This window comes from Chiloscyllium punctatum, chromosome 10 (genome assembly GCF_047496795.1).
Source record: "Chiloscyllium punctatum isolate Juve2018m chromosome 10, sChiPun1.3, whole genome shotgun sequence".
NCBI classification, from domain to species: domain Eukaryota; kingdom Metazoa; phylum Chordata; class Chondrichthyes; order Orectolobiformes; family Hemiscylliidae; genus Chiloscyllium; species Chiloscyllium punctatum.
This window is the reverse complement of record NC_092748.1, coordinates 11,247,810-11,262,035: the sequence shown is the minus strand read 5'-3', so window position 1 is coordinate 11,262,035 and position 14,226 is coordinate 11,247,810.

Sequence of the window (14,226 nt, the reverse complement as noted above, 5' to 3'; positions counted from 1 at the left end):
ATTCATCACATTCACTGCTGCCTCACAGCGCCTGAGACCCGGGTTCAATTCCTGCCTCAGGCGACTGACTGTGTGGAGTTTGCACATTCTCCCCGTGTCTGCGTGGGTTTCCTCCGGGTGCTCCGGTTTCCTCCCACAGTCCAAAAATGTGCAGGTTAGGTGAATTGGCCAGGCTAAATTGCCCATAGTGTTAGGCGAAGGGGTAAAATAGGGGAATGGGTCTGGGTGGGTTGAGCTTCGGTGTGGACTTGTTGGGTTGAAGGGCCTGTTTCCACACTGTAAGTAATCTAAGCATTCATACTTCTTTTCCAGGTATGTCTATCTTGTAGAATGTCTGTTCTTCTCTCCAATGGATTTCTTTTTTAATCTTTCAGTTTGTTCATGTTCATTGCTTTCCACTTCCCTCCTGGTGTTTGGTAAAGTATTTGCCAAAATTTGGTTTCACAGCCAGTGCCTGTCTGAGACAGCTGCTCCCTTGCTAACCTGAGATCTACACTGTATACTATGAGCCACCACATGCACATTCCGAGCCTCTCTCCCCATCAGTGCTGTCTCTATGCTGTCCCGGTCCCCTATTTTATTCATCATCTCGTTCAATGCTTTAATAAGAAACATGTTCTCAACCTTTAATGGCTTAAAGAACACAAGCTCCAACCATTCGCAGGCATTGATACATCTCTGGATTCTTACAACACTCCCCTTTTCTTCTGATTCCATCCCATCTTCTAATCTCACCTTTTGTCATGTATTCGTGTATTCCTCTGATCTTTCTGACGCTGAATGACCAACACACAGCAAAGTACTTAGTTTTAGATCTGAACATCAAGCTTTCCTTCCATCGCCCTGGCCTCCATATTTGCTTCTTTGGCTTCCACACAGATCCTTTCACCCATCCACACTAGTCTTCCCCCACTCACACCAGCAAACACCCCACTTGGACCCTCATTCTGGCTTTTAACATGACATGGACTGCCTTAATTTATTTGCGCCTCTCCCCCACTCTGTCTCCCTCTAAATTTGCTACACACTTTTCTCTCAGATCTAATCCTGACTTTGTTATCCAACATGGTGGCTCAGTGGTTAGCACTGCTGCCTCACAGCACCAGGGACCCAGGTTCGATTTCATCCTCAGGTGACTGTCTGTGTGGACCTTCTCCCCATGTCTGCGTGGGTTTCCTCTGGGTGCTCCAGTTTCCTTCCACAGTCCAAAGGTGGGCAGGTTAGGTGGATCGGCCACGAGAAATGTGGAGTTATCAGGATAGGGTAGGTGGGTTGGTCTGGGTGGGATGCTCTTCAGAGGATTGGTGTGGACTTAATGGACTGAAGGGCCTGCTTCCATACTGTATGATGGTTTCTATGACAAGGGTTGTGTGTGAACCCAACCTTGCAGAGGCTGATGTCAACTCTCAGACAGCTTCTCCTACCTCCCACTGAACGCTGAGCCCACCACTCAACATTAAGCCATCCTTTCTCAGACTCTCATTGACCTCATCTCCACCCGAGATCTTCCCACCTCATTGTCCCACAGTTTGCTTCTAATTCCTTCCCAAAATCTACATAATGGGACTATCTTTGCAGACCCATCACTCCAGCCTGCTCCTGTCCCATTGAACTGATTTAGAGTCATAGAGATGTACAGCATGGAAACAGACCCTTCGGTCCAACCTGTCCATGCTGACCAGATATCCCAACCCCATCTAGTCCCACCTGCCAGTACCCAGCCCATATTCCTCCAAAACCTTCCTATTCATATACCCATTCAAATGCCTCTTAAATCTTGTAATTGTACCAGCCTCCACCACGTCCTCTGGCAGCTCATTCCATACTCGTACCACCCTCTGTGTGAAAAGGTTGCCCCTTAGCTCTCTTTTATATCTTTCCCCTCTCACCCTAAACCTATACCCTCTAGTTCTGGACTCCGCCACCCCAGGAAAAGATTTTGACTATTTATCCTATCCATGCCCCTCATAATTTTGTAAACCTCTATAAGGTCACCCCTCAGCCTCCAATGCTCCAGGGAAAACAGCCCCAGCCTGTTCAGCCTCTCCCTATAGCTCAAATCCTCCAACCCTGGCAACATCCTTGTAAATCTTTTCTGAACCCTTTCAAGTTTCACAACATCTTTCTGATAGGAAGGAGACCAGAATTGCATGCAATATTCCAACAGTGGCCTAACCAATGTCCTGTACAGTTGCAAAATGACCTCCCAACTCCTGTACTCAATACTCTGACCAATAAAGGAAAGCATACCAAATGCCTTCTTCACCATCGTATCTCCCTGCGACTCCACTTTCAAGGAGCTATGAACCTGCACTCCAAGGTCTCTTTGTTCAGCAACACTCCCTAGGACCTTACCATTAAGTGTATAAGTCCTGCTAAGATTTGCTTTCCCAAAATGCTGCACCTCGCATTTATCTGAACTAAACTCCATCTGCCACTTCTTAGCCCATTGGCCTATCTGGTCCAGATCCTGTTGTAATCTGAGGTAACCCTCTTCGCTGTCCACTACACCTCCAATTTTGGTGTCATCTGCAAACGTACTAACTGCATCTCTTATGCTCGCATCTAAATCATTTATGTAAATGACAAAAAGGATCCTTGTGGCACTCCACTGTTCACAGGCCTCCAGTCTGAAAAACAACCTTCCACCACCAACCTCTGCCTTCTACCTTTGAACCAGTTCTATATCCAAATGGCTAGTTCTCCCTGTATTCCATGAGATCTAACCTTGCTAATCAGTCTCCCATGGGGAACCTTGTCAATCGCCTTACTGAAGTCCATATCGATCACATCGATTGCTCTGCCCTCAGAAATCTTCTTTGTTACCTCTTCAAAAAACTCAATCAAGTTTGTGAGACATGATTTCCCACTCACAAAGCCATGTTGACTATCCTGAATCAGTCCTTGCCTTTCTAAATACATGTACATCCTGTCCCTCAGGATTCCCTCCAACAACTTGCCCACCACCGAGGTCAGGCTCACCGGTCTATAGTTCCCTGGCTTGTCTTTACCACCTTTCTTAAACAGTGGCACCACGTTTGCCAACCTCCAGTGTTCCGGCACCTCACCTGTGGCTATCAATGACACAAATATCTCAGCAAGAGGCCCAGCAATCACTTCTCTAGCTTCCCACAGAGTTCTTGGGTACACATGATCAGGTCCTGGGGATTTATCCGCTTTTATGCGTTTCAAGACATCCAGCATTTCCTCCCCTGTAATCTGGACATTTTTCAAGATGTCACCATCTATTTCCCTACAGTCTATATCCTCCATATCCTTTTCCACAGTAAATACTGATGCAAAATATTTATTTAGTATCTCCCCCATTTTCTGCGGCTCCACACAATGGCCGCCTTGCTGATCTTTGAGGGGCCCTATTCTCTCCCTAGTTACCCTTTGGTCCTTAATATATTTGTAAAAACCCTTTGGATTCTCCTTAATTCTATTTGCCAAAGCTATCACATGTCCCCTTTATGCCTTCCTGATTTCCCTCTTAAGTATACTCCTACTTCCTTTATACTCTTCTAAGGATTCACTCGATCTATCCTGTCTATACCTTACATATGCTTCCTTCTTTTTCTTAACCAAACCCTCAATTTCTTTAGTCATCCAGCATCCCCTATACCTACCAGCTTTCCATTTCACCCTGACAGGAATACACTTTCTCTGGATTTTTGTTATCTCATTTCTGAAAGTTTCCCACTTTCCAGCCGTCCCTTTAGCTGCGAACATCTGCCTCCAATCAGCTTTCGAAAGTTCTTGCCTAAAACCGTCAAAATTGGCCTTTCTCCAAATTATAACTTCAACCTTTCGATCTGGTCTATCCTTTTCACCATCGTATCTCCCTGCGACTCCACTTTCAAGGAGCTATGAACCTGCACTCCAAGGTCTCTTTGTTCAGCAACACTCCCTAGGACCTTATCATTAAGTGTATAAGTCCTGCTAAGATGGCCTTTACAGTGATATGTACGTCTTGTCAGATGTGGGAGTTTAAAGAGAGTTTAAGGGTTACTGCAGATTATATCTACTATAAATGCTGTTGGATGTGAATCTTATCAGATCGAGTGGATCGGTTGGAGAGACAGATAGAAGCGATGAGGAATTTGCAACAGCAACAGTATGTGATGGATGGCAGTTATAGGAAGGGGGGAAGTCTCAGATACAGGCACATAGATGGGTTAACATCTATGCTCATAAGGACTTATTTTAAAATGAATAGAATCATGTTTGCTGGTCAAAGTGCTCCCCCACTGACACCTCAGTCACCTGCCCTGCCTTATTTCCCAAGAGTAAGTCAAGTTTTGCACCTTCTCTAATAGGTACATCCACATACTGAATCAGAAAATTGTCTTGTACGCACTTAAGAAATTCCTCTCCATCTAAATCTTTAACATTATGGCAGTCCCAGTTGATGTTTGGAAAGTTAAAATCCCCTACCATAACTACCCTATTATTCTTACAGATAGCTGAGATCTCCTTACAAATTTGTTTCTCAATTTCCCTCTGACTTTTGGGGGGCCTATAATACAATCCCAATAAGGTGATCACCCCTTTCTTATTTCTCAGTTCGACCCAAATAACCTTCCTGGATCTATTTCTGGGAATATCCTCCCTCAGCACAGCTGTAATGCTATCCCTTATCAAAAATGCCACTCCCCCTCCTCTCTTGCCTCCCTTTCTATCCTTCCTGTAGCATTTGTATCCTGGAACATTAAGCTGCCAGTCCTGCCCATCCCTGAGCCATGTTTCTGTAATTGCTATGATATCCCAGTCCCATGTTCCTACCCATGCCCTGAGTTCATCTGCCTTCCCTGTTAGGCTCCTTGCATTGAAATAAATGCAGTTTAATTTATTAGTCCTACCTTGTCCCTGCCTGCCCTGACTGTTTGACTCACTTCTGTTCTCAACTGAACCAGTCTCAGATTGAACTCTTTCCTCACTATCTCCCTGGGTCCCACCCCCCACCTTACTAGTTTAAATTCCCCCAAACAGTTCTTGCAACTTTCCCTGCCAGTATATTAGTCCCCTTCTAATTTAGGTGCAATCTGTCCTTCTTGTACAGGTCACTTCTACCCCAAAAGAGATTCCAATGATCCAAAAATGTGAATCCTTCTCTCATACACCAGCTCCTCAGCCATGCATTCATCTGTTCTATCCTCCTATTCCTGCCCTCACTAGCTCGTAGCACTGGGAGTAATCCAGATATTACTAACCTTGAGAACCTCCTTTTTAAATTTCTGCCTAACTCTCTGTAATCTCCCTTTAGAATCTCAACCTTTTCCCTTCCTATATCATCGGTTCCAATGTGGACAATGACCTCCTGCTGGCCCCTCTCCCCCGTGAGAACATTCTGCACCCTCTCTGAGACATCCTTGATCCTGGCACCAGGGAAACAACACACCATTCTGCTTTTTCTCTGCTGGCCACAGAAACGTCTGTCTGTACCTCTGACTACAGAATCCTCTAACACAACTGATCTCTAGGAAGCCGACATACCCCTCGTTGCATTAGAGCCAGTCTCAATACCAGAAACTTGGCTGTTTGTGCTACGTTCCCCTGAGAATCCATCACCCCCTACATTTTCCAAAACAGCATACCTGTTTGAAATGGGTATAGCCACAGAAGGCTCCTGCACGAGGTGCCTACCTCTCTTACCCTTCCTGGAGTTAACCCATCTATGTGAATGTATCTGAGACTTCCCCCCTTCCTATAACTGCCATCCATCACGTACTGTTGCTGTTGCAGATTCCTCATTGCTTCTATCTGTCTCTCCAACCGATCCACTCGATCTGATAAGATTCACATCCAATAGCATTTATGGCAGATATAATCTGCAGTAACCCTGAAACTCTCTTTAAACTCCCACATCTGACAAGTAGTACATATCACTGTAAAGGCCATCCTAGCTCCTTCACAATCTACAGACCCAGAAAATAACACCGTCTTGTTCCTCTACAAAACACTGCTCCCAGGTTAAATTAATAGTGATGGCTTATATTTTCAGTTTAGTCAAGAGACTTATCTCCAAAAACATATAATCAAGAAAGAACCCACTGTACTCACTAATATAGCCTTTCTCTTGGAACTTATCTGATTTTGTGTTGTGAACTTCGTCCAAACCGGTTCCTCCAAGATTAGTTGTGAAATTCACTGTTTGTTAATTTTCCCAGATGCATGCCGATGTCCAGCGACACATGAATTCAAAAACAGCAAAGGCAGTAAATATGCAGGTTCTCTCTCTCTCTCTCTCCTGCACTGTCCTCACCAGGTGCCAATTCTTCCTATCTTGACTCTATTTTATTCCCCGCTTGTTCAGTCTTACGTTTGTGACTCTTCATTGGTTGCACAATGTCTAGTTTTCTGGTCCTAGCCACCACTGCATTACCATGAATGTGCAACCCCTCTACACATCTGCCCCCAACAGGACAGTCTTGAGGCTCTCTGCTTCTCCTGTGAAAGAAGGCCTGAACAGTCCCCATCCACCTACCATCCTCCTCGGCCTGGCTGAGCTCGATCTCACTTTGAACAGTTTCTCCTTTAACTTTCCTCAAGACAAAAGTGTGGCTGTGGGTAATCATATGGGTTGTGTCTGTCTGTTTGTAGAGTATTCCTGGTTCCAATCCTAGTCAGGCCCTAACTTACATCCCTTTCACTGATACATAGAGTCATAGAGTCATAGAGATGTACAGCATGGAAACAGACCCTTCGGTCCAACCCGTCCATGCCGACCAGATATCCCAACCCAATCTAGTCCCACCTGCCAGCACCCGGCCCATATCCCTCCAAACCCTTCCTATTCATATACCCATCCAAATGCCTCTTAAGACTTCTCTGTTACCTTTTTCTGGATGTAGGCTGTCCAGCAATATCTATTGGAGAATCTCTCCGATTCCAACAGTAAAAAAAGAATCTTTGGCCTCCAAACATTAGCTTCATTTCACCCACCACAGATGTTGCCAGACTTATTGAGTTTCTCCAGTTCTTACTGCATTTAATTGCTCTTTCAAGCTGTTATAAAGACCGTGTTACAATAGCCCAGGTGAGTCATAATTTCAGCCTGCTGCAGAACGTCAGAGTATTTGTTGTTAACATGGACTGAAGTCCATTAAGGAAATGCTAAGGATTCCTGATGCAATGGAGGAACAGCCGCACAGAGCACATAGTCCAGCAGAATTTACAGAGTGTCTTGGGTCTCTCAAACTCAGCTTTGAAATCAATGTTTTTTTTAACCCGGTGCAGGTTGCATATGTTCATAAGTTGGCAGACAACACCAGATGTGAACGAATGACACATTGCTCAATGCACTATTAATTACAGCAATATTGAAAAAATGTGTTCACCACTTTCATGCACTGAATATTTGCCAGTCCATAATGTACTCAAGGATACCGTATTTCCACAATACACAATGTCAGCTGTGTGTGTTTGACACAATAATGAGGGTTTTATTTTCAGAAAGGCTGGCATAACAAATCTCCCTTTGTTCGTTGACAAATATTGAATCGTTTGAGAATAGCAGGTCTTTTGAAAGTTAGATTTTATCATAAGTTCCAAAAATGAGGTCTTGCCTAAACGAGCAGTCAGTAAGCAGCTGCACAAAGCTGTGAAACTTTACAATTCTGCTCATTAAAACTGTGCAAACAAACTTTAGTCTCAACAACATAATCTGGGGGGGGGGTGGGAAGAAAAAAAAGCACTGTAATTTAACTTCCATTACTGAATGTTAATTGTGGTCATGGAAACATGCACGAGATGGGTGGCAGCTGTGCCCCAGTTGCTGACTCCATTTCCCAGTCAGAAGGTCATGGGATCAAAGGCCACTCATGAGATTTGAGCACACAATCCAAACTAACACTGCACTGTGGTACTGAGGGAATGTTGCACTGGCAGAAGTCCTGGTTTTTCAGTTTAAACTGAAGCCCCAGGTTTGAAGAAGAGCAGGAGAATTATCCCTGGTGTCCTAGCAAATATTTACCTGCATTACTGAAACAAAAAATAACTTGTCATTGTCACAGTTGCTTATAGAGGTCTGCCATGTGGTCTTTTTGCATTATTTGACTGAAGTTCTTAGACTGCAAAAGTGACCACATGAACAAACTTCATTGGCATATATTTCATGAAACTTTACTCCCACCAAATAAAAGACCATCTCAGTTCCCTTTCTGACCCCCAGGTTAACTGAGATTGTTGATGGCTCCCACTCCCTTCAAATCTACCACTACCACGCCTCTGAAAAAGTCCATGCTCACCCCTTCATCTTGCAAAACACCTGCAGCCTCCCATTCCTTGCCAATGTCCATCAATGTGTTATAATTTCTCAAATGTGTGTTCACATGATATTTCCATCTTGTAACCAATCGACCTTTTAAGAGATTAATGAAATGCGATCTCATTGAAATTTACGGGAATTATGTGGCTAGACAGGGTGAATGTAGGAAAGAGGCTTCCAATGGGTAAAAGGTTTAGTATAGAACCCTACAATGCAGGAAGAGGCCATTCAGCCCATCAAGACTGCACCGACCCGCCAAAGAACATCCCACCCAGTCCCAGTCTTCACCCCATATCCACACTATATCGGGCAATTTCCCACAGACAATCCACACAAACTGCACATTTTGGGACAGGAGGAGAATGTGCAATCTCCACACAGACAGTTAGTCAAAGCTTCAAAGCTGGAATGGAACCCAGGTCCCTGGCGCTGTGAAGCAGCAGTGCTAGCCACTGTGCCAACCAGGTAGTACCCGATAGACATTCTCAGATTAATAGGCAGACCATTTAAGACTGAGCTGAGGAAGAATTTCTTCTCTTCAGAGCAAATGAAGGTTTGGAATTCTTGAAGAACTGTGGGAGTTCAGTCATTGGATATGTTCAGGGCACAGGTCCATAGATTTTTTAATATTAAAGGCATCAAAGGATATGGTGAGTGCTTTGGAAATACTGTTAAGGTAGATGATCAGCCAGGATCTAAAATGTCTGCATCCCATAATGAAAAGAAAATGCATCTGCTTGGATTTAACTTAATTTCAGTAGTTTCCTCAGTGCCCACACTTTTCCAAAGTAAAACTCCCCATTCCCCCAACACTGACCTGATACCAGTTGACCTTCCTTCCTCTAAAACCTTCAAGAACCTTGATATCCCAACCATGCAGGAAGCCAAAAACTGGATTCAGAGATGTTTATCTCTTCGTAATAATTTAATCAGAACAATGGGATAGCTGGCACCTTTGGAAGAATGTTTGGAATGTTTTGTTCAGTTAGACCATTACTTTTTAGGTCAATAAAAAGTCTAATTTCATGAGCTTATCTGGGGGAGAGCAGATATTAAATGTGGGCACTTGGATGCCATGCAGAATGAAAGATGGACGTGTGCCCTCGGTTAAAATCATATCATTGACAGACACTTGGTTTTGGAACATAGAACAAGAACTTCTGCTTATTGCACGACTTTTAAGGTAACACAGCCTTGGGATATCTCCTTACATAACACAATGTTAGGGTCGATGACCAGAAACCTGTTCAAACATTCAGGGTTTTAAGGAGTATCTTATCGAAAGAAGGATAGGAAGAGGTGAGAGTTTTTGGGGAGGAATTCAGTTGTTTAGGTCCATGGCAGTAGAAAGCATAGTCAAGAATGGAGCAAATTAATATGAAGTAGCATTCTGTCTGGGTGCATAACGGCCTGGTACATCAACTGCCCTGCCCAGGACCGTAACAAATAACGGAAGGTTGAGTGCACAGCACAGACCATCACAGAAACCAACCGCCCATTCCTGGACTCCATTTACACTTCTCGTTACCACAGAAAGGCTGCTGACATCATCAAAAACGTCTCTCACCCCAGTAATGCTCTCTTCCAACCTCTTCCATCAGGTAGAAGATACAGAAGCTTGAACCCCATGCACCAACAGGTTCAAGAACAGCTTCTTACCTGCCGTTATTAGACTGCTGAATGGACTTTCTAACTTCAAACAATGTTGATCTTGCTTTACACACCTTCTGTAGAGCCGTAAATCTTGTGTGCTCACTGTCTGAGCACCCTATGATCTGTATGTCCTTTTTTGCTATGATCTGCCTGTACTACTCGCAAAACAAAGCTCTCACTGTACTGAGCTACATGTGACTACTATAAACCAAATCAAATCAAATAATAGGCCAGAACTGGAATAGTGCAAATATCTTAAGCTGTGGGGCTGGAAGAAGAAATTACAGAGATAGAGAATGGTAAGCCCAAGAAGGAATTTAAAAATAGCAAAGGGAGCAAGCAACAGAGCAAGAGTGGCATTAATCTTGGGTGTGATTCAATGTTCCTTTGCATACATTAACTCAGATCCATAGCCCAAATCAGAAGGAGGTTCCAAGGAGCTTCTCAACGTGATCCCAATAAGGAATATCTTCCTAGTTTGCATTTTCTCATTTGGAGAATTCAGGTCTGGAGTTCGTTCCCATAACCTCCAGAAGCTCTTACAGTGTTACAATTTGAGAAAGCACTAAGATCAGATAGACACCAGTTAACCTCTACTGAAGAACATCTTTACAAACTGAATCCCCTTCGAAGTATATTGAAGTGCATAGCTGGAGATAAGCTCCTCCCTCTCTGGAACTCAATACACATCTACAATTTCTATTTCATTAAAAGAACTCTTTACAAATGAATATCAGTATCCAACTGAGATTTTCACCACAATATGAGTTAAGTCAAGGCCATTCCCAAACCAATCAGGACTCATCTGTGATGATCATGTGATATGACCTAATGTGATTCAGGGATTTGTTTCTTGACTATCACCTTGGTGCGCTCTTTCTCTCTCTCTCTCTCTCTTTACATTCTGAGGATTTGGAAAACTGGACGTCATGGAAAATGAGGAAAACTCGAACTGGTGGCTATTCATAGTTTGTCGTCACTTTCATTGATTGATTTTCATTAGCTAAGATGTTTCAGCTGTCTCTGAACTGTTTCAAAATTGCAGAAAAACTTACTACCAATCTGCCTTTCTCTGCCTCAGAAATGAATGCTTTGTGCATGTAGGATGTCCAAAACATGAGAGAATTCTAGAATGCTTTCAGCACAGGAGGAGGCCATTGACCAACTGTGGCCATAGCAACTCTGCAAAAACAACCTGCCGAGATCCACTCCCTTACTCTCCTTTGGCGTCTTCAAATGTTTCTCTTCAGATAATTATCCTATGCTCTTGAATCTGTCTCCACCACACCCTCAGGTAATCCAGATCCTAACCACTTGCTGCATAAGAAGAAGCTTTCCTCAAGTAGCCATCACCATGTTTTTCAATCACTTTCTATTACCTCCCTGCATATTGGTTTTGCCACCAAAAGAATGTTTCTCCCTGTCCCGACCTCCCTTGTAATTTTGAATGCCTCTGTCAAACTTCCTCTGGTTTATCCTCTTCTCCAAGAACAGCTCCAGCTTCTCTTATTCATCCATAGAACATAGAACATTACAGCGCAGTACAGGCCCTTCAGCCCTTGATGTTGCACCGACCTGTCATACCAATCTCAGGCCCATCTAACCTACACTATTCCATGTACATCCATATGTTTGTCCAATGATGACTTAAATGCACTTAAAGTTGGTGAATCTACTACCATTGCAGACAAAGCATTTCATACCCTTACTACTCTCTGAGTAAAGAAACTACCTCTGACATCTGTCCTATATCTATCACCCCTCAATTTAAAGCTATGCCCCCTCGTGCTCGCCGTCACCATACTTGGAAAAAGGCTCTCCCTGTCCACTCTATTGAACCCTCTGATTATCTTATATGTCTCTATTAAGTCACCTCTCAACCTTCTTCTCTCTAACGAAAACAGCCTCAAGTCCCTCAGCCTTTCCTCGTAAGACCTCCCCTCCATACCAGGCAACATCCTAGTAAATCTCCTCTGCACTCTTTCCAAAGCTTCTACATTCTTCTTATAATGTGGTGACCAGAACTGTACACGATACTCCAAGTGTGGCCGTACCAGAGCTTTGTACAGCTGCAACATAACCTCGTGGTTCCAGAACTCGATCCCTCTATTAATAAAAGCTAAAACACTGTATGCATTCTTAACAACCCTGTCAACCTGGGTGGCAACTTTCAAGGATCTGTGTACCTGGACACCGAGATCTCTCTGCTCATCTACACTACCAAGAATCTTACCATTAGCCCAGTGCTTTGCATTCTGGTTACTCCGACCAAAGTGAATCACCACACACTTGTCTGCATTAAACTTCATTTGCCACCTCTCAGCCCAGCTCTGCAGCTTATCTATGTCTCTCTGTAACCTACAACATCCTTCGTCACTATCCACAATTCCACCGATCTTAATGTCGTCTGCAAATTTACTAACCCACCCTTCTACACCCTCACCCAGGTCATTTATAAAAATGGCGAACAGCAGTGGACCCAACACCACTAGTAACTGGACTCCAGGATGAACATTTCCCATCAACCACCACCCCCTGTCTTCTTTCAGCAAGCCAATTACTGATCCAAACTGCTATATCTCCCACAATCCCATTCCTCAGCATTTTGTACAATAGCCTGCTGTGGGGAACCTTATCGAACACCTTGCTGAAATCCATATACACCACATCAACCGGTTTACTCTCATCTACCTGTTTGGTCACCTTCTCAAAGAACTCAATAAGGTTTGTGAGGCACAACCTACCCTTCACAAAACCGTGCTGACTATCCCTAATCAAATTATTCTTTTCTAGATGATTATAAATCATATCTCCTGTAACCTTTTCCAACACTTTACCAACAACTGAAGTAAGGCTCACTGGTCTATAATTACCAGGGTTGTCTCTACTCCCCTCCTTGAACAGGGGAACCACATTTGCTATCCTCCAGTCTTCTGGCACTATTCCTGTAGACAATGATGATTTAATGTCAAAGGCTCGGCAATCTCCTCCCTGGCTTCCCAGAGGATCCTAGGATTAATCCCATCTGGCCCAGGGGACTTATCTATTTTCACACTCTGCAGGATTTCTAATACCTCTTCCTTGTGAACCTCAATCCCACCTAGTCTAGTAGCCTGTATCTCAGTATTCTCCTCAACAACATTGTTGTTTTCTATAGTGAATACTGTCGAAAAATATTCATTTAGTGCTTCCCCTATCTCCTCTGACTCCACACAACTTCCCACTACTATCCTTGATTGGCTCTAATCTTACTCTTGTCATTCTTTTATTCCTTAAATACCTAGAGAAAGCCTTGGGGTTTACCCTGATCCTTTCCGCCAACAACTTCTCATGTCTCCTCCTGGCTCTTCTGAGCTCTCTCTTCAGGTCTTTCCTGGCAACCTTGTAACCCTTAAGTGCCCTAACTGAGCCTTCACATCTCATCCTAACATAAGCCTTCTTCTTCCTCTCGACCAGAGATTCCACTTCCTTCGTAAACCACGGCTCCCACGCTCTACAGCTTACTCCCCGCCTGACAGGTACATACTTATCTAGGACACTCAGGAGCTTTTCCTTGAATAAGCTCCACATTTCTAATGTGCCCATCCCCTGCTGTTTCCTTCCCTATCCTATGCTTCTTAAATCTTGCCTAATCGCGTCGTAATTGCCTTTCCCCCAGCTGTAACTCTTGCTTAGTGGTATACACCTATCCCTTTTTATCACTAAAGAAAACATAACAGAATTGTGATCGCTATCACCAAAATGCTCACCTACTTCCAAGTCTAACGCCTGTCCGGGCTCATTACCCAGTACCAAATCTAATGTGGCTTCACCCCTTGTTGGCCTGTCTCCATACTATGTCAGGAAACCCTCCTGCACACACTGGACAAAAACTAACCCATCTATAGTACTCGTACAATAGTGTTCCCAGTCAACGTTTGGAAAGTTGAGGCCCCCCATGACAACTACCCTGTCTCTCTCACTCCTATCGAGAATCATCTTTGCTATCCTTTCTTCTACATCTCTGGAACTATTCAGAGGCCTATAGAAAACTCCCAACAGGGTGACCTCTAGGTAACCAGGTAACTAAAGTTCCTCATCTCTGGAATCATTCTTATGCACATTCTGTGCCTCCTTTGTATGTCTTCACATCCTTCATAAAGTGTGGTGTCCAGAACTGAACACTATAGTTAAGACCTAGCTAGTGTTATATCAGAACCTCTTTGCATTATAAGCCCAGCATCCCAATTGACCCCTGCAACTTTCAATAATTTGTCCATGCCTATCCACAGATCCCACACAACTTATTTCACACCTTCTTCCTT